The 19472-nt window shown below is 38.7% G+C and overlaps 2 long non-coding RNA genes across 3 annotated transcripts in view; one reads left to right on the top strand and one right to left on the bottom strand.

The window, feature by feature from the left end:
• Positions 1-7037, top strand: part of LOC309873443 — a 35132-nt gene extending 28095 nt beyond the window's left edge. For both annotated transcript variants that reach the window (XR_014316359.1, XR_014316360.1), the window contains exon 4: positions 3350-7037. This is a non-coding gene — a long non-coding RNA (uncharacterized lncRNA). The remainder of the gene's footprint in view (positions 1-3349) is intronic.
• LOC309873445 lies at positions 1889-19186 on the bottom strand. The gene is made up of 3 exons (XR_014316362.1): positions 19089-19186; positions 9046-9378; positions 1889-1970 (listed from the first exon to the last, which is right to left on the bottom strand). It is a non-coding gene; the product is annotated as an uncharacterized lncRNA (long non-coding RNA).
• Between the last annotated feature and the right edge of the window lie 286 nt (positions 19187-19472).

The following is a 19472-nucleotide window of genomic DNA, read 5'->3' as shown; positions in this document are numbered from 1 at the left end:
GTTAGGATTTGAACTCAAGTATTTCTTCCCTTTAAAACTTTTCATACCACAATAGCTTTTTTTTCACCTGAGAATAAAAATAAAAGTTACTTGTATTCTAAATAGAGACAGAGCTGGAGAGACAGTGCTAAGAGAAGATAAACAAGGCATCTATCGTCTAATAGTAGAGACAGATGCATATATAAACTGATAATTGCAAAATGATTAAAAAGTACTACCATTTAACATCTACTAATGCTTCTATCTGTAAAGTGCTGTTCTAAGTGATTTCTTGCACTGAATCACACGTACAATGATAGAGGAATGCATGAGGTGCATGGTGGCCAGAGAAAGGGGAGAGGTAGATCTTTTGAGGGAATCTATTTCATCATTGTAAGAAAAGCATGTGTTAGAACAGGTGCCAAAGTGTAGATATGAATTTGCAAGGTATGTTTGAATGGGAATATTAAAGGTAAAATGAATATATGTGCAAAGGTGAAGGGACATGGAAAAGGTGGGCCTTCAAGTTGTGCCCAAATAGAATGAGTATGTGAGAGAGTGGAATAGATCCATTTGACCAGGTGGGTGGGCCTCAGACCCTGAAAGGCCATGCATGTCAGGAGGCAGAGTCTAGATTTTATTCTATTGGCAGTGGAAGGCCACTGAAGTGTTTTAAATGAGTGAATGGCTTAGGACCTCAGCTGTCTAACCGCACTAGAGGTGGGTGTCTCTTCCAACTGTAAATGCTCAGGTCATGGAAAAGGGCTGGGGGCCAAAGTTCTTTCCAAGTCATAATAACTACCTCAAGATTAACCTCAAGGCTTGGAGCGAGTCTTTGGTTGTGCCAACACAGGGGCTGGTGCTTCCCCAACCATGCAGCTTAAAAGTCTCAGTGCCCAAGGACTATGGTCTATCTCCTAGAGTCCTGTGCTCTGCCAGCTAGATCCCTGTTGAATGTCTCAGAACGTGATGGACAACAGAGAATCAACACATTTGCTACTTCTCTGGTCTTCAGAATTTACCCCAATAAATGGAAAAAGGAATACTCCAATTAGGTAAAGACTCCTATAATTGTTCCTTAGAGGGCTTAGTGGAAGGAGCTCTTTTGCTGCAAGTTAAGCAGATCTTCACTTCTACCCATGTTAGCTTAGAGGTCATTCCTCCTGAAGGCAGGGGAATAGAACAAAAGATTTTTGACAGTCTCTCTTGACTCTTTCTATAACAGGCCTTTCTGTGTTCTGAGGTACCCTCATCACTTAATTCAGAGAAAAACAGTTTGTCTGGCTCCGATTTCCTATTACCATTTTTTCCAACTTCAATCAGTGATATCTTCAGAGCTTGTTGTCTCAGGCAGATGTGGGATCCTGGTGTCATGCACAGAAGTAGCTTGATTACAATCACATTCCCTTAATGATCTCATTCTAACTAGGCAGCAGCTTGATGCCCCCTATTCCCTTCACAATCTGCCTTGCTCTGTTGCAACTTCAATCCTGGATGTCTCTTCTATTTCTGCTTTCTTGCTATTCAGGAGAGCTCTGATTTTCTAGTTATTAGGCACCCAGTTTTTATGAAACACTCAAATTTCCAGGGAAAAAGTGAGCCCTTTCCTTTCTTCTAGGAGCAATTTGTAAGTTTTTTCTTATGTCCCCCCTCCCCAATTTCTTACCAACCTCAATAAGGCACACCACCTCCTACGAGGATTCTTTCCAGTCGCCACTTTTTCTCCTCATGTCCAGGGACACTGAACGTTTGCCTCCTTCATTCCTCCTGAAGCCCATCTCGTGTCAGAATTCCTCCAACCTCATTTTCTCAGCCAATTATGATCCCATTATCTCTCTAACTTGCTACATTATACACACATAGATTATTGAAGATGAAGAGATTACGATCTTAATATTTAATTGCTTTTCATAATGTGGTATTTGTTTGGAAATGAAACTCTGATGAGGGGGCATTTCTCTGTTACATACCATTCAGTGACAGTTAATTAACTGCAAAAGAAAACAAAACAAAATTTTAGTTGTGATTTTTGAGGAAAAGAAGGGCATTTCTGTATAAGCCAAGATTGCTGACATTTAGCTATTTAAAATGAGAAGTGGAACATGGGGACCTTAAAGAGAAATGGTACCCCTCAGAGCTCTGGAAAACATTCCTTCTACCATGAAAATGGGGTGGGTATGACGGAGGAAAACTCATTCCCTGTGAACACAGACATTCCTGTTGGTAGCCCGGAACACTAAATCCAGGCCATTTATTCCTTGACATTCCTCCCATTCAGAAAGACTAATTTACTCACACAGCCATCCACTCAGATGTTTATTGAGCACGAGTTGTGTGGTAAGCACTGGAAGTGGAGGTAAAACAAGATGTAAGCAGCCTCTACTGTCATGGCTCTCGGCTGGCCATAGAGATGGCAAAGACACGTAAAAGGGCACACATGAGAAGACTGATGCCAAAAGAGGAGGCCTGGGATCAGAGGAAAGGATGAGAAGTTGAGTCTGTAAGACTCCATTGGACCAAATGAGGCAAAGTCACAGGGGACAGACACTGCCGGTACTTGCCTCAGCAAGCATGGAGGCCTCAAGGGTAACAATCTGGCAGCTGTAGTTGGAATGGTGTTTCACAGCAGTTCTGTGTGATCTCAGTACAGGGTTGAAATCTGACTTTCCATGCTTTTTGGCACACGTGTCACTCTTTCTACTGCTCCCTATCATCTTACACCTAGGTGATTTTACACACTTATGACTCTCTTGATCTCCAAATATATTGAGCTTTCAGATGTCAGCAGAAAGATAGCAAATAGAATGACACATTCGAGAAACCTCAAGTAGCTCGGTAGGGGCAGAATGAAGGGTGAATACAGCAAAGGGAAAGAAAGGAACCTGCACTATTGCAGAGGCTTCTGAATAGGAAGAGTCCTGCATGCAAGGACAGAGAATCTGAATCTCATCCAGAAAATTCAAGGAAGCAATTACAGCAGCTCAAGCAGGAAGTGTCAGGGTCAGATTATAAAAAGATCATGAAGTAGCAGGATGCAGGATGGATTGGAGGAGATAAAAAATAGAGATGAGGATAAAAGTTCTAATGTTATTGATTAAATCAGACTGAACATCATAAAGGCTTTATTCAGTAGTGGTCAGGATAAAGGAGTGGGACATATCTTTTGAAATAATAAAAAGGTCACAAGAATAAAACTTGGCAGATGATTGTTGTGGGAAATGCTTAAAAGGGAAATGTTTTGGATCAAGTCTATTTTTTTCTGTCTCAGACAGCTGGATTCATGGTGGTGCCATTTACCAAAACAGGGAAAGAGGATTAAATTATTGGAATGTAAAACTCTTTTTTTTTTTTTTTTGTCCTTACTCATCAGGTCATCACCTAGAGAGTGGGTACTCCACTCATATCTACAATCCTGCCTTCCAAATGAGATACAAAGGAGAGAGATCACAGTTTCATGAAGATAAGTATTAGACTTGTAACCAGGACACCCTGTTTTGTACCATCTCTTTATGTAATCTTGGACATATTTATTTTCTTCACTGTGCCTCAAGTATCTCATCTTTCAAATGGTGAGGCTAGAAATTTCTGCCTAACTCAAGGCTTCCTTGAAGATAAAATGTACTGAAGAAAAAAAAATTGACTTTGGAACTTGCCAAGTGAAAGGAAATATCTAAAGAGGTTAATTAAGTCTCTTGGGCTCATTCACTTCAGGAAAGTCAACATCGACCTAGAGGTGATCATGTAGGCAGATTAAAAAGCAGTGAGAGAGAACAAGTTTGCTGTGTCAAAACCAGGAGCAAATGAAGCTAAAATAAACAAACTCTAAACTGGTGAGATGGAATGAAACCTTGAAAGCCAGGTCTGACTGACAGGAAGTAATCTCTGGGCAGCCACAGGAAAAAACTTTGAGGAAAGATTCTGCGTTTGCTCCATAGTCTTTCCTCTGGAGAAATGCAGCCTGAGAGGTTTACTATGAAGGTTCATCTGCTGTCTGTTTGAGTTCCCTGCACCTGGCACAGAACATTTCTGAAGCAGCTTGTGAGCCATGGAGTAACTGGAGAACAGGGGTAGGCTGTATCTCTCTCAGAGATTCTGCTTCATTTGGAGCGGAGGTTCATTCGAGGGCCAAGAATCCAGTGTAAGAACCAATGATCTGGCAGACCCTCCAGACCTTTCTGCAATCCTCTCCTCAAGCAGATGTTAGTGGATCCCTGAAGCAGGGTCCTAAGGAGGTTGCCTAAACAAAGAATGGTTATGCTAAGATATGGATTAGGTGGCTAGATAACAATCTCCTCAAATACAGTAGCTTAAATGAGAGAGAAGTTTCTTTCTGCTTTAGAAGTCTCCGTAGGCATTCCAGGACTATGAGAGAGAATCCAAATTCCTCTATCAATTCTCCATCCTTGTCATAGGCACATGCTTGAGGTTGGTTCCGTATCCTCCTGCTGGAAGTATATCTGTCACAGCAGAAAAGTGTGAGAAGGGAAGGAGAAAGTACATTCTCTCCCTTTTAAGGTCATAATGTAGAAGTTACACACATTATGTTCAATTAGGCAGATCCTAAGTGTGCATGTCCACACCCATCTTCAGGAAAGGCTGAGGAGTGTGGTCTTTAGCTGGTGATCCATGTGTCTACCTAAACTTGGGAATTACACAAGCAGAAGGGGTGATTGGATAAAGGAGGGGGTAATTACCAATCTCTGCCATAGTGGTAAAAGCACTTAGGCTTGGAACTTAATAAAAATCATCTCAGTGTTTCTCCTTATGGATATCCTTTAAAAACAATCTTCAATCTGAAGAGATGAAGTAAAATACTAGAATCTAATTCTGGCATCTGCTGTGTTTTCTTTTTGGTACGACACAAAATTTATATACAGTCCAAGATACAGATTTTAACTATTGCAGTTCAATGAGGTTTAAGTATCTACACTGACCTAACCCACACTCTACTAAGAGAGTGAGCACTTCCACCATCTAAGAACACTTCTTTATGCCCCTTCTAAGTCAGTCCCCCACACCCCGCAGCCACTGTTCTGAATACCATTATTATAGAAATGATTCACTGGAAAAAATGAGTTTTAAGAGTCATTTGTGTTGTTGTGAGTAGTAATCCATAATATGAGTTTACCACATTTTCTTGGCCCATTCTGTGATTGATGAGCATTTGGGCCATTTACAAATTTGTACAGCTATGAACAAAGTGACTATGAATATTCATGTATAAATATTTTCTGGACATTTATTTCATTTATCTTGGATAAATATCTAGGAGTGGAATTAATGGGTCCCAGGGTTGATGTATATTATGTTCGTAGGAAATTGCTGGTTTTCCAACCAGCAATTTACAAATATCAGTTGCTCTAAATCCTCAACAATATAAGCTATTGGCAGACTTTTCAATAGAAGTTCTTCTAATGGGCTTGTTGGGTTTTCAAAGAGGAAAAATAAAATCTGGTTTCTGATTCACATATTGTATTTTTAACAATTAGTTTCCATAGGGCGACAAATAAATACTGAGGAAATGTGCATAAATACTTTAAAATACAGAAAATCTTATAATGAAAAGTGATCCTATGACAAATATTTTTATGGAAAGGACTCTTTTTAATAAGACTTGACAGTGTCATGGCATACTTGGAATCAGAAAACCTTGGTGTTCTCTCTGAGCTCTCATTTTTTTCATCTAAAAAATGGAGATAGAAATAGCCTTATGGTTTTTATGAAGTCTAAATAAATAATTTGCCTAGCACTAGCATAGTGCCTAACACAGAGTGAAGAATCAGTGCTTTAACAGAATCTAAGATGAAGTGGTCTTTTTCAAATACGATCATCATCGTCACTATCACTGATATCATCATTAACAGAAACCTTACCATATCCTACGTGCTGCTAAGCAATTGTATTTTCTAATTAAATTCTCAAAATAGTCCTGAGCTTCAGCATTGATATTTTAATTTCTAATGCAACTGCTGACCCTTTTATCCTGGTTTTCCAGCATGTACTAAGTAAAGCTTGTGGCTCTGTGCCCTTGCTTTGGTAGAGGAGGTGCCATTATCCCAGCAGCTGTGCAAACACAAATCACTTAATACCTCAGTGCCTAGAACTCATGGCAGAAGTGTTAGCAGTGACACAGAGACTCCCTTTCCTTGTCACTTGTGGAGAGAGGATCCTTTCCTGGACCGTAGCTCCATGTTGTGTCCAGCTGTGGGTCAACCCAAGTGTGCTCTTCACAGTGTTGTAAGGGAGGGCGCTTGTGCATCTGCTCATTTTTCTGACTCTGGGTCCAGTCTGTACTGGCTGACATCATAAAAGGTTGTATAAACACTGAATGCAGCATACAACGGACTATGAGATGGGACTCAAAAAAGGCGCATGATTTGCTCAAACTTGCAAAGTTGAAGAAACAAAATTTGAACCCAAATCGTGTGAAAAAACAAAAATAGCCTCTAGTTCAAATTGTTATGAGATACAGACTACTTAATTAGAGATTTATTCATTTGCTTTGTAAATTCAACTGGAACTTTAGGTTTCTTTCTAGTGTACCATCCAAAATGTTCTCATGTTATGTGACTGAGGAGGTCACATCTAAAATCAGGCACATGTAATAAATTTGCACATGCAGTGACATGACCACAGAAAACAATATTTGATCCAGTTATGACCATTTGCGTAACTAGGTCATTTTAAGGCAAACCTCGAAGACACAATTGTGTTTCAAAGACTAAAGAAAACACAAACTTTAGTCAAACAAATCTGGGTCAGAATCATTCTCCTCACTTACTGGCTGTACAATCTGAGACATGTTACCTGAACCTTTGAAGACTCAGTTTCTTCATTTATAAAAAAAAAAAAAATGTATTGGGACTTCATCATAGGTTGGTGTGAAGATCAAATAGAAATATGTTGTCAAATGTTGATCTGAAGAAATCATTGATTATAAGAAGCATGCATTGTTTCACTTACAACTATGAAAATTGTAATTTTAAGTTGTCATTGATTATGAAGACCAAAAAATGTGTGTCTTAAACATCAATAAAATGTTAAGTGCCTATACACAGGCTCCCACTGAATGATAACTACTGTTGTGATTGGTGTTATTACTACCATTGTCATCTCTTTGTAAGCCAAAATTTTGGCACAGGGAAGAGTTCCAGGAATAAGATGCTTTAAAACATGGAAGGCAAATTATTTCCTTGATACGTTCAGGTACTCACAACTCAAACCATTGGTACCTCCATCTTTGTGATACCAGGACCTCACACAACTATCAACTATTATATCGGGATTTTTAAAAAATTTTATCTTTAATATATCAGAATTAAATCCTTATCAGGGAGGAGAATTCTAAAAAGGACAAAAGAGATCTTTTCCTTTTCTTAGAGATGGAAAAGAAACCAAATATTACTAGTTCCTTTTGGTTATGTATCTTGAGCAATACAGGTGTCATTTTTTAAAAGATTTTATTTATTTATTTGACAGACAGAGATTACAAGTAGGCAGATAGAGGCAGGCAGAGAGAGAGGTGGAAGCAGGCTCCCCGCTGAGCAGAGAGCCTGATGCCAGGCTCCATCCCAGGACCCTGGATCATGACCTGAGCCGAAGGCAGAGTCTTTAACCCACTGAGCCACCCAGGTGCCCCACAGGTGTCATCTTTGAAGTTAAAAGTCATGTTCATCTATTATCGTCCATGGATATGGAGAAAAAAAAAATCCTTGGCAACAGAAAGAGTGGCTCTTTTTAAAGGTAAAGTATTAATGATGGGTAGAAAGATCTTCTGGTATGTAATTTCTATGGAAAATAAATTATTAGGGAAAAAAATGTTTACTTGGGTTCAAATTAGTAGACTTAGTATGTACTAGTGTGTGATCTTAAGCAAGTTACTAATTCACTCTGCACTTCAGTGTCCTTAGCTCTACAATGAAAGAATAGCACTTGCCTTTCAAAGTTATTTAAATGATTTCTCCCAGGTAATTTCTTCTGTTCCTCACTATCTTGCTTTTCCCTCTGACCTCCACTTACACTTCTCATCTTAATTCAACTATCTCCTCCAGTGAGAATTATAGAGAGGGCCTAATAATTCTCCTTTTCAGACTTCATAATTTTAATTTAAATAATTACTTTTATCCTATAAGAAATAAAACTAGAAATAACCTATGGTCCAGTAATTCCACTACTGGGTATTTACCCAAAGAAAATGAAAACACTAATTTGGTATGTTTATTGCAGCTATATTTACAATAGCCAAGATGTGGAAATAAGCCATGTCCATCTACAGATGAGTAGATAAAGAGGAAGTGGCATATATCTGCAATGTAATATTAGCCATAAAAAAGAACAAGGTCTTGCTATTTGTGATAACATGGATGGAGCTAGAGGGTTTTATATAAAATAAAATAAGTTAGAGAATGACAAACACCTTATGATTTCACTTATATGTGAAATCTAAAAAACAAAGAGTCCAGTAAAGAAATCTAAAAACAACAGACTCATAAATACAGAGACTGGACATTTTTCCAGAGGGGAGTTAGGGGAGTTGGGAAAAATAGATAAAAGGAATTAAAAGGTACAGATTTACATTTATAAAATAAGTCCCAGATGAAAAGTACAGCAGAGGGAATTTGGTCAATAATATTTTAATAATGTTATATGGGGACAGATGGTGACTACACTTACTGTGGTCAGCTTTGAATAATATATAGAATTGTCAAATCACTACCTTATACACCTAAAACTAATATAACATTATATGTTAATCATATTTCATTTAAAAAAATTACTTTTTAACAACATGTCTAACATTTGTTTCCTCCACTAGATTATGAGCTCTAAGATGTTAGGGACCATGTATATTACTGTTTTATTCCAAGCCCTTACCACAGCTCCTGGCACACTGTATGTAGGTGGTTTATCATTTTCTCAAAAGAATGAATCAATGGATGCAAGAACAAACGAGGTAAGTGCCTAGCTCAGTTCCTGCCATAGAACAAGTTCATCAACAGTAACTATTATAGTTTCTCCAATAGTTCAATGCAATTTTTATGAAAACCCTTGGAAATTCTATTTTACCTTTTTTCTGACATGCCATATTGCATTCATTTTAGGTACACTCAGCCTGCCTGTCCAGAACCTGGCTCTGTTTTCAGGATCATTTGAATCCATACGGCTGAAGGAAGATTTCGTAAGTATGTTTGTCATTTCCTGGCAGACTGTCACAATCCGTATCCATTTGAGTGGACTGTAAGTGAAGATTTATTTCTTTAGAAATGAAGGCATTTTCTCCTGTTGTGCATGAGACTGAGTCAACAGCTGCTGTGGAAATGCCAACACTCACGGACACCTTCCAATTATCCACGAAGCCTGGTGACAGGAAAGAGCACCAGTGTTTGCTTGAGGAGTTGCCTGGGGAAAAAGCACAGCCATTTTCAAGTGCGCAGAACAAGTGGATTTGACAGAAGAATTGAAAGTCTGTGAATAGAACCACAGTCAGCCGGAGTGGCTTTCATCATGATAGTCTCTGCCAAGCTCAGTCCATTATTCTCAGGGTGCAAAGAGACCTATTTTTTGCATGGCAAAGGATGTACGGAATGAGCTGGAAACAGTCTCAGGATTTGTGAAAAATAATGCAGCTTGTTTTGATGTATATGAATGGAACATGCAGAGACCATTGACTAAAGGTGTGGTGCCACCCTGGTTTTGATCTGAAAAAGGGATTTTTATACTTAGTCTAGATTCTGAAGTCAGACCATGAATCAGTTTCCTGACTTATTAGATGTGTTCTCTTATTCCTGAATCCCTTGGTACCACAATTTCTTTGTTTTAATGGGAGAAATTATAGTACTTCTCTCAAAGAGTTGCTGTGAGGATTAAACCAGTTGTTAAACCTAATAAGGCAAGCTACTGTCATTATCATTAACAGTTATTCATTCTTTAGACTTCCTGTCTGTGGCACTGGATTTGACAATTGTATATGGTACCCTTTTTATTGTGGTCATGATCATTATCCCCGTCTCATATACATGTGATGCTTTATAGTTCTTAGAAAGCAAGCCTATTCCTTAATGTAGCTCATCTTTCCAACAGTCCTCTAAGACAAAGAACTATTACTCATCTAGTGAAACATGGAACCCAACAAGAGTTTGTCAGGTGCATTAGGCCCTGGATTAATAGGTCAAGCTAAATTCAAAAAATTCAGAGGAGCTTTAGGACTAGTAAGAATACAATAAAACAAGATGGGATTGTGAGGGAAACAAACCATAAGTGACTCTTAATCTCACAAAACAAACTGAGGGTTGCTGGGGGGAGGGGGTTGGGAGAAGATGGGGTGGGTTTATGGACATTATGGAGGGTATGTGCTTTGGTGAGTGCTGTGAAGTGTGTAAACCTGGCGATTCACAGACCTGTACCCCTGGGGATAAAAATATATGTTTATAAAAAATAAAAAATTAAAAAAAAAAGACTAGTAAGAATAGAGAGATTTAGAAACTAACATTTTTGAGTCACTACTATGCACCCGACCTTTTACTGGGTGCATTCACCAGTGTCTTTTGAATAGTGATCATCGCCACGTAAGCCAAACTCTCTCCAAATATACATTTCACATATAGGATTGGTCAGAATGGAATTTTAACCCAATCTTATCTGACTGGAAAGCCCGTGTTCTTTCCATTATGCAATAAAGTCTATTCAACTAACAGTATTAACTCAAGTGTGGTTAAGTGCACCCCTCACAATTAAACTAGCATGAGGTATTTGTGACAGAGTTGTACTATTGCATCCAGTTTTTAGATTCTGAGGACAAGTGGCTGGCAGCCTCAGGGAATGGACCAGAGATGAGCCTTATCATCTTGGTTTCCTCAGTGCCTATGACAGGGCATGGTATACGATGGGGACAGAAGAGAAAATAAGATAGGAAGGGGAACAATCTGGATGGGAAAATGGCCCACTGGTCTTCTATATCCCTACATGTTTCTATTGTTATTTGGACACATTTCTTAAGTCACTAAGTACTTTGCTTGCCTCTCTTGGTATATACTCTGTTTTGTCAATATTCCTGATGTGAACACTCTTTCCAGGTGTTATATGCTGACTGACACATGATTGATGCCACATGTACAAGGACTGTTATTTCTGTTAGGCCATTATACTTTTCCCAGTGCAACCTAGGACTAAGAGAAGTGTTTAGCAGTTGCCGCCCATTTACCCAGGTTTATTCCAAGCTTATTGTTACCGAAATCTGAGAACGTCTTGACTGAAACCTCAGCATCCTGCACACATAGGACTGTTTTGAATGGAGACTCAGGACCTGACAGCTAGTTCTATTGTGCTATTCATGGAGAGAAATTTTTTTTTTTTTTGAAAGATGGAGAGTTATAGGAATGGTTTAGTTGATGGAAGTTGGTAGGTTAAATTTAAATACAGACAGAAAAGGCCATCAGGCTGAGGTTATGCTCAGCGATGGCTGAAAAGACTGATAAGTAGCTTTAAGTCCTGGGAACTGGCCTGATGGAGGAAGGGACTCTGTGTGAGAAAACACCCTGCAGGACAGGGTGAGGCTCTTAGAAACCATGTGGAATTCAATGAGGAACAGTTATTAGGCCTGGTAAAGGATGGGAGCACTGGAGCTCTGGTAGAACGAGAAGTCTCTCATCTTCCTTCCCTCCTCAAACCCCTTTGGGAAGATCTCCTGTGCTGTGCTCAGAAATACCAAAGAGGTTTTCTGTATCCAGTAAGTTGGAATGCCTACCTCCATGAGTTAGAGTTAGAATAAAAATGCCTTGAACCAGGCAAACTTGATTCAAGGGCAGCATTTCTTTTCTGAGTTCCATATATTGAGGAGGATTCATAATTATAGTGGACGCTAGAAATAGGAATGCCATTGTGGCACCGCAGAGTGTTCACACATTCAATTATTGCCTTTTGCATAGTATATCTAATGAGTCCCAGCAGTTAATAGCTAATATAAGAAGCATAAAGCCATTTGTCTCATTTCAAAAATATTCCATTTTATTCATGGCTCCTTTTGTGGCTTTCTGTTCTGAAAGCCAAGCTTTACCCTCACCATCCTTTCATTCCTTCTTACTTATTCTAAAGAACTGACATCATTTCCGTTTTTTTTTTTTTTTTTAATTTTTTTTTTTGAGAGAGCCTAACAAAGTATTTGTTTCACAGCTTTAAGATTTTGGAAGAGATATTGTGATATGTGGCTTAAAGGCAGGATCCCAAATTAGAGTATATTTAAAAGAATTATTATTGAGTCCATCTGGCTTCATCTATCAGAAGCAGAAACTATTCTTGCTTTCAAATGCTTAGAATATCATCACTGAAAAATTACAGCAAAATGGAGTATTTAGTGATTTTAGAAAGATGAAAGGAAATGGAGTTTTTACCATGCTGCCACTAACAGCTCTTCTGAGAACAGTATCTTTGTGAAAGCTACCCCAGGCAACACAAAGGATGAAGGCACTTGGATCTTCCCAGTCACTGGTCCCCCAAGTGGTGGGTGAGAACACTGGTATACTCACAGAGACTCTTTTGGGAGCTGCATAGGGCTTGACACAGGCTGACTGAGAGTTTGCCCTTGCAAGTTATACAATCACCCCACCTGTCACAAGGAGCTTAAGCTCCTTATCTCAAATATAATCAAAGGACCTAGGAATAACATCTTAGAAGTCATAGCTTTGTTGTTCAACAAAGGCATCAATTTGTATATTATTCTCTCCTCTTTCCCTGGCTCCTCCATCTCTCAGTACCTCTGTCCAACCATAGCAACTCATCCCAGGTTGTCTATCATTCAGAATGGGTTCCCAGCTTTGTTGTCCCATAAATAGATCTCCTGGACCCTGTGGAATTTAGATCTTAGGAAGTAGGAAATTGGCCTTGCCGAATCCACTGGACAGGTCTTTATATCTGATGGAGAAATCATGTTTGTACCCTATTATTGCCTCATCTGGGATTATGAGAGGAAAGACATAACACCAGCAGGGTTCCATGAGCCATAATCCTGGGGTGTCTGAAATATTCTGGCTAGAATCTTAGCTAGAACTCAGCAAAGACTGGAAGGATTTTAGGATTCAGGAAGAAGGAATGTCTTGTGTTGTTACAGGCAGTTGGTGGTCAGAGAGGCCTTATTTATGATCCAATGTAAGAAGCCATCCTGAGAGACTAAAGGCCATCCTAACAATGTAAAAAGTGTCTGGAGAAAGGCAGGTAATGTTTTACTTACATAGGAGCCTAAATGTTAGTTCTGTCAAAACTATTTCTGACAGCAACGTGTACATGGGCATGTTCTTTTTATTAGTAGAGCCATAGATGTAGAAAGAAAAGCCAGAAAGTAAACTCCCTAAATCTTAAATCAAGACAGAGTATTTCATATGAAGAGGAGAAAGTTATTCCCCAGGATATCTGGAATTAGGTCAGAAAAGACTAAACTTTTATCTGTACGAAGGAATTTAGATTAGACTTAAGAAAGCTTGTGTCTTTTCTGGAATCATTACATGATACTAGAAAGTTTCAGAAGTCATGGAATCTTTGGTGAAATGTCCAGTCATTTCTATTTTATGTTCCTGATGATGTTTTTACCTTAAATTTTCTTTGGAGGATGTTTGAACTAGAGTAGTTTTTGTTTTTGAAACTAAAAGACTGAAGAAGTCAAAATGCTGGTTAGTTTATTTTTGGATTTGACATGGTATTAGACAGAAAGTAATTTCTATTCTTGTTAAAATCTTTGAATGGTCACCAGCAATCATACTACTGGGTATTTACCCTAAAGATACATGGGGATCTCAAGGGGCACTCACACCTGAATGTTTATAGCAGCAATGTCCACAACAGCCAAACTATGGAAAGAGTCTAGATGTCCATCAACAGATGAATAGATAAAGATGTGGTATACACATACACACACAATGGAATACTATGCATCCATCAAAAGAAATGAAATTTTGCCATTTGCAATGACATAGATGGAACTAGAGGGTATTATGCTGAGCAAAATAAGTCAATCAGAGAAAGACAATTATATGCTATCTCTGATATGAGGAATTTGAGAGGCAAGGTGGGTGGTTGTGGGGGTTAGGGAAGGAAAAAATGAAACAAGATGGGATTGGGAGGTAGACAAACCATAAGAGATTCATAATCTCAAGAAACACACAGAGGGTTCTTGGGGACATTGGGGGTTAGGGATAGGGTAGCTGGGTTATGGACACTGGGGAGCATATGTGCTATGGTGAGTGCTCTGAAATGTATAAACCTGATGCTTCACAGACCTGTGCCCCTGGGGCAAATACTACATTCTATGTTAATTAAAATAATTAAAAAAAAACCTTTTAATGGTCTCTATGAACCTACTGGCTCTGCCTTAGCAAGGATGGTGAATATTAGCAAAACTTCATTGTTGGTGGAATATCCTTCAGTGATTCACTGACCTTGTTTTCACTGTAGTCAACTAAGGATTTACCAGTGGGCATGCTAATGGCTGGTTATAAGTGAAGTCCATGGTAAGATGTTATAAAGACTCACATCTTATCCTTTGAGTATCTATAATTTTTTTCAACTTAGTGCAAATTTTTTAAGAAAAGATAATGTTGAAATGAAGGAAGAGTGGTCTAATGTTCAAAGTATGGTAACATTTGTGTTGTAACAGTAAGTTTTGGCATCTGGTCCTAGCAATGGGATTTAACTAACTGCTAACTGACCCAAGACAAATAGTAGTTGCTTTCCCAATAATGTCCTCATTATATTGTTTTTCTGTTTCAAAATGAGAACAAAATACTAGGAAAGAAATATGGGAAACTGCTTGGCATTTTAGGGTACACACATTTATGGTGCAACTGGTTGAGTACAGTTTGAGCTTAACGTGGGCACAGACCATTTAAATTCTCAATTTATATCTGAATAGCAGAGATTAGACAATGTAGCATATTTTATTTTCTTAATTTTTAAATTTTCGAGCTTTTTCTTTTAATATTTTCCACACCCTGCTCCTTTTTCTGGCAAGAGCATTTCAGTGTTAGAATAGCTGCTGATAAATGGCCATGGTCGCCAAACTGTGGAAAGAACCAAGATGCCCTTCAATGGATGAATGGATAAGGAAGATGTGGTCCATATACACTATAGAGTATTATGCCTCCATCAGAAAGGATGAATACCCAACTTTCATAGCAACATGGTCAGGACTGGAAGAGATTATGCTGAGTGAAATAGTCAAGCAGAGAGAGTCAATTATGATATGGTTTCACTTATTTGTGGAACATAACAAATAGCATGGAGGACAAGGGGAGATGGAGAAGAGAAGGGAGTTGGGGGAAATTGGAAGGGGAGGTGAACCATGAGAGACTATGGACTCTGAAAAACAATCTGAGGGGTTTGAAGTGGTGGGGGATGGCAGGTTGGGGGAACCAGGTGGTGGGTATTAGGGCATGGATTGCATGGAGCACTGGGTGTGGTGCAAAAACAAGGAATACCATTATGCTGAAAATAAAAAAAGAAATAAATAAAATGTATCTTTGGGGAGGAAAAAAGAATAGCTGCTGATATAAATTTAAGAGTCACAAATCCAAATGACTGCATAGAACATTATTAATTATTTATAAGGCAAATTTTCATCTGATTAAATATATACCAAACACCTCTTCTCAATTTATTTCCTAAGGTTAAGTCTGAGAAATGTTGTGGCAGTCTGACCTGATTCACTGAAGTAATTCATAGAAGGTTTCATGCCTGGTCCCTGAAGGGCTTGTGGAATCACCAGGCTACCAAAGCTATCATGAAGCCATGTTCAAAATGGAGCCTCAGAAAAAGAGGTACTAGTTTTCAATCTTTGTTTCTAGGGGCTTTCTTTCCTTCCTCCCCTCTCCCCTTCTTTCCTTTTTCTTAGAGAAAGACAAATAAAGGGACTCTGGATAAATAAGCTCAACTAAGAAAATCTAGAATGAGTGTAGTGCTGCTTATGTCATGGCCCTTGGCAACCTCTGGAATGGAAGAAGGCAGAAGTGTAAGTACAGATAGTGGCATGCAAGAAATTAACTCCTCTTCCTCCTTTACTTCAGACTAATCTATCTTCTTGATTCTGCCAGATTCTTGTATCTGTTACCTGTTCTGAATGCAAAGAAAAATGTGGAGAGATGCTGGTTCTCAAAACCTTTGACTCCAAACCTGATTTCATTCTTGGGGCTCATACTCATTATCAGTTCCCATAACACTTGACAATTCCCCCACCAAAAGATTAGAACTTCATTCCTGGCATCTCTAATTCACAATCTTATATTCATGCACTTATCACATTGAATTGCAGTCTTTTGATTATATCAATTTCCTTTCTAGCACATTGAGGACTACTTTATAGAAAAGAACATGACTATTCATATTTACATTCCCAGTGACTAGCGCACTATCTAAACATGGTAGGTTCTCATTAACTGCAAATGAATATTGAATGCACTGATAATTGCATGGATGGATAGACAGGTGAATTGATCTCTTACTTCCTAGGACCTTAACATTTCTCCTCTGAAAAATGAAGGTTTGATGAACACCTCAAAGATCTTTCCTAGCATTCTGAGATACTATGACAAAACTATGCTTCTGTATTCTTAGATTTTTTTTCTTCTCCCTCAGCCCAGATTCCTGATCCCTTCTGCCAACACCACCTGAAGGTTGAATACTCTTGTTTATTGAATTTTACTGCTCATTCCTGGTTTTGCTGACTTGTCTGGGTCTTGGGCCTCATCTATTTAAGTCACACTGTCTCCACTCATCCTTGTTCCTCTCCCAGAAAATCAGAGAATGGCATCTTCTCAGGAAAAGTTACACTAAAATTGAAGAGTGATTCAGTGTCTTATAATGACGATAATGCTTTTATCTTTCTTTCTATCCATCCATCTTTCCATACTGTTCTTTTAAGTGGGTATTACATGCCAGATACACGTTATATATGTTTTGTGTCTAGGATAAACAATGAGTAAGTTGAATGCCTGACTTCAAGAAGCTTAGTATCTACTAAAGAGAGGCATAAAAATCAAAAGTGTAATACTCTGTAGTACCAAGCACTGTGGGACATAAAAGAGAGAATGGCCAATATTATCTAAAGGAAAAGACCGAAAAGCTTGAGCTGAGCAACTGAGGAGCTGCAAATCAGTCTGGTTGGATGTTAGAGCATTAGGAAAAGAAGATGAGCAGAGGCTGCTACAGGTTGACACCACAGTTTGACCTTTCCCTCTGCCCTCTCCTGCTTTCTTCTCCTCCCTTCAACAGCTGTTGACCTCAAAGATCTTTCTTAATGAGGATTCTGTATGTTTAACTCCATTCAGAGTTTGTTTCATGGAGAACAAAACCTCCTACCTGAGGACTGTTTCTGTAGGTGATGAAGAGACATGAACCAAGAGAGTAACATAGTAACAACTGTGCTTTTAGAAATGTTACCTTAGAATAATTTGAAGATAATATTTAGTTGATCAGTTATTAGACTATTGCGGTAGTCCATATTAAGAGTTGATAAAGGTGTGAAAACTGGAAGGAAATTGGGGAATAGAGAAGGAGAATAGAAGAAGGGAAAAGAAGGATCGCTACAAGATACAAAATAAGAGGAAATTGGTCATCAACATATTCTAGATAAAGAAAAGAGGGTGAAAAAGAGTGAGATTCATTGAGATACAAAACTCAGGAAGAGGAGGTCGATCCTGGGTGAGGGAGGTACCCAGAAACTACGGAGTCCGTAAGTGACCATGATGAGTATGAACGCCCATAGGGCGTATGGGTAAAAATGGCCAGGACATGCAGGGTGGATCTGGATTTTAGCAGTGAGGTCTGGCTTAAAAAAGGTATGTGGATATCATTGTCACATGTGTGGAGACAAATTGAGAGAAGGAAATGAGCCTGGTCAGGGAGAGTAGCTATACAGAAGAGGAGGGGGTTACAGACTAAATTCTAGAAAACATATGTACTCAGGATATCAGCAATGAAAAACACTGAGGAGCAATCCTCAGTAGCTGGTAGAGGAGGACAGAAATTATCAGCATTAGTGGTCAAGTAAGATAAGGACTGAGATGGTACTTGGATTTGACATGTGGTGACAAGAAATTTATTAGTCTTCTCTCATATTCCAAACACTCTGTGGAGATATTTAAAACAGAATAATGGTAAACACAGTCCACTAAGGGAGAAACACAAAGAATATTTTTGGGCTGTGTGATAAGAGCTTTGAAGGCACCTGCACTTGCGCGCGCTGCACGCGCAAGTGCACACACACACACACACACAGTGCTGGGGGAAACAAAGTTGGGGGAGCCAGTCTTGTCTTTTTGGAGCTGGACTCCCTTGGACTGGGAGGTAAATAGGCTCTCACTAGTAGAAAAGCAGAAAGGTATTCAGGGCAAGGGTCAGAGGTCAGAAAGGGCTTATTTCAAAATCAGTGACTCATTATCTGATGGTCCAACATTTTTTCTGAAAGAATTGAGTATTTAAAACACATTCTAAAGTTCCAACAAGTTTGCCACAACTCTCTGCAACTTCCCTTCACTCTCTTCTGCAAGGTAACCTTCAGCACCATTTTATCTAAAAGTAAATCACACATGTCACATCTCACTCAAGAGACATCCATAGAACCAAAGATTCTTCTAAGTTTCTCAGCTGAAACTGCTATTTGCTCTAGGGCCTAGTAAATAAAGTTTTATTTTTAACAATTGCAGCCTTTAGTTTTCAACAGCTCAGGGACCATGATTCTCCTTCTAATTTTACAGTTATACCTTTTGATTTTTGAAATGAAAAACTTCATACATAAAGAAAATGAAAACTGCCTATAATCCCAGCACTCAGAGACAACCAGTTTTAACAATGTGACAGATTTCTTCCACTAATTATTCTAGGTGATTTTCCACGTTGAAATTTATAGTTTGTGTCTTATTATTTTTTTACTTAACATCTTTACAGAAGGATTTTCTAACTCATATTATCTCTGACTTCGAATGATTAACTTGATTTTTTTCCATCACATGATATCTCTAGGTAGTATATACTCTGTTTCATTGGTACTTTTACTTGGAAACCTCTCCTGAATGCCTTTTTTCCCCATAGGATTTAAGCTTGCAATCTATGCCTTGCCCTATATTCTTTACCAGTTCTTTCCAGAGGACAGAAGAGACTTTAGACCACCTTGAAGTGTATGTCTGTTGATGATTGCTCCAGAGCAAGAGAAATGTCTTGTTAACCTCTGTTTCCCCATAGTTTAGTCTGACATATGATAGAATTTTATTATGCATCTGCTGACCTAATAATGATTTCAGTGATGTCACAATAAGTAGCTTCCATTTTTTTAAAATTTTTTATTTCTTTTCAGCGTAACAGTATTCATTGTTTTTTGCACCACACCCATTGCTCCATGCAATCTGTGCCCTCTCCAATACCTGCCACCTGGTTCCCCCAAACTCCCACCCCCCGCCCCTTCAAAACCCTCAGATTGTTTTTCAGAGTCCATAGTCTCTCATGGTTCACCTCCCCTT

Source organism: Mustela nivalis (assembly GCF_964662115.1).
Source record: "Mustela nivalis genome assembly, chromosome: 9".
NCBI classification, from domain to species: domain Eukaryota; kingdom Metazoa; phylum Chordata; class Mammalia; order Carnivora; family Mustelidae; genus Mustela; species Mustela nivalis.
This window is presented reverse-complemented; position numbering and strand designations above follow the sequence as displayed.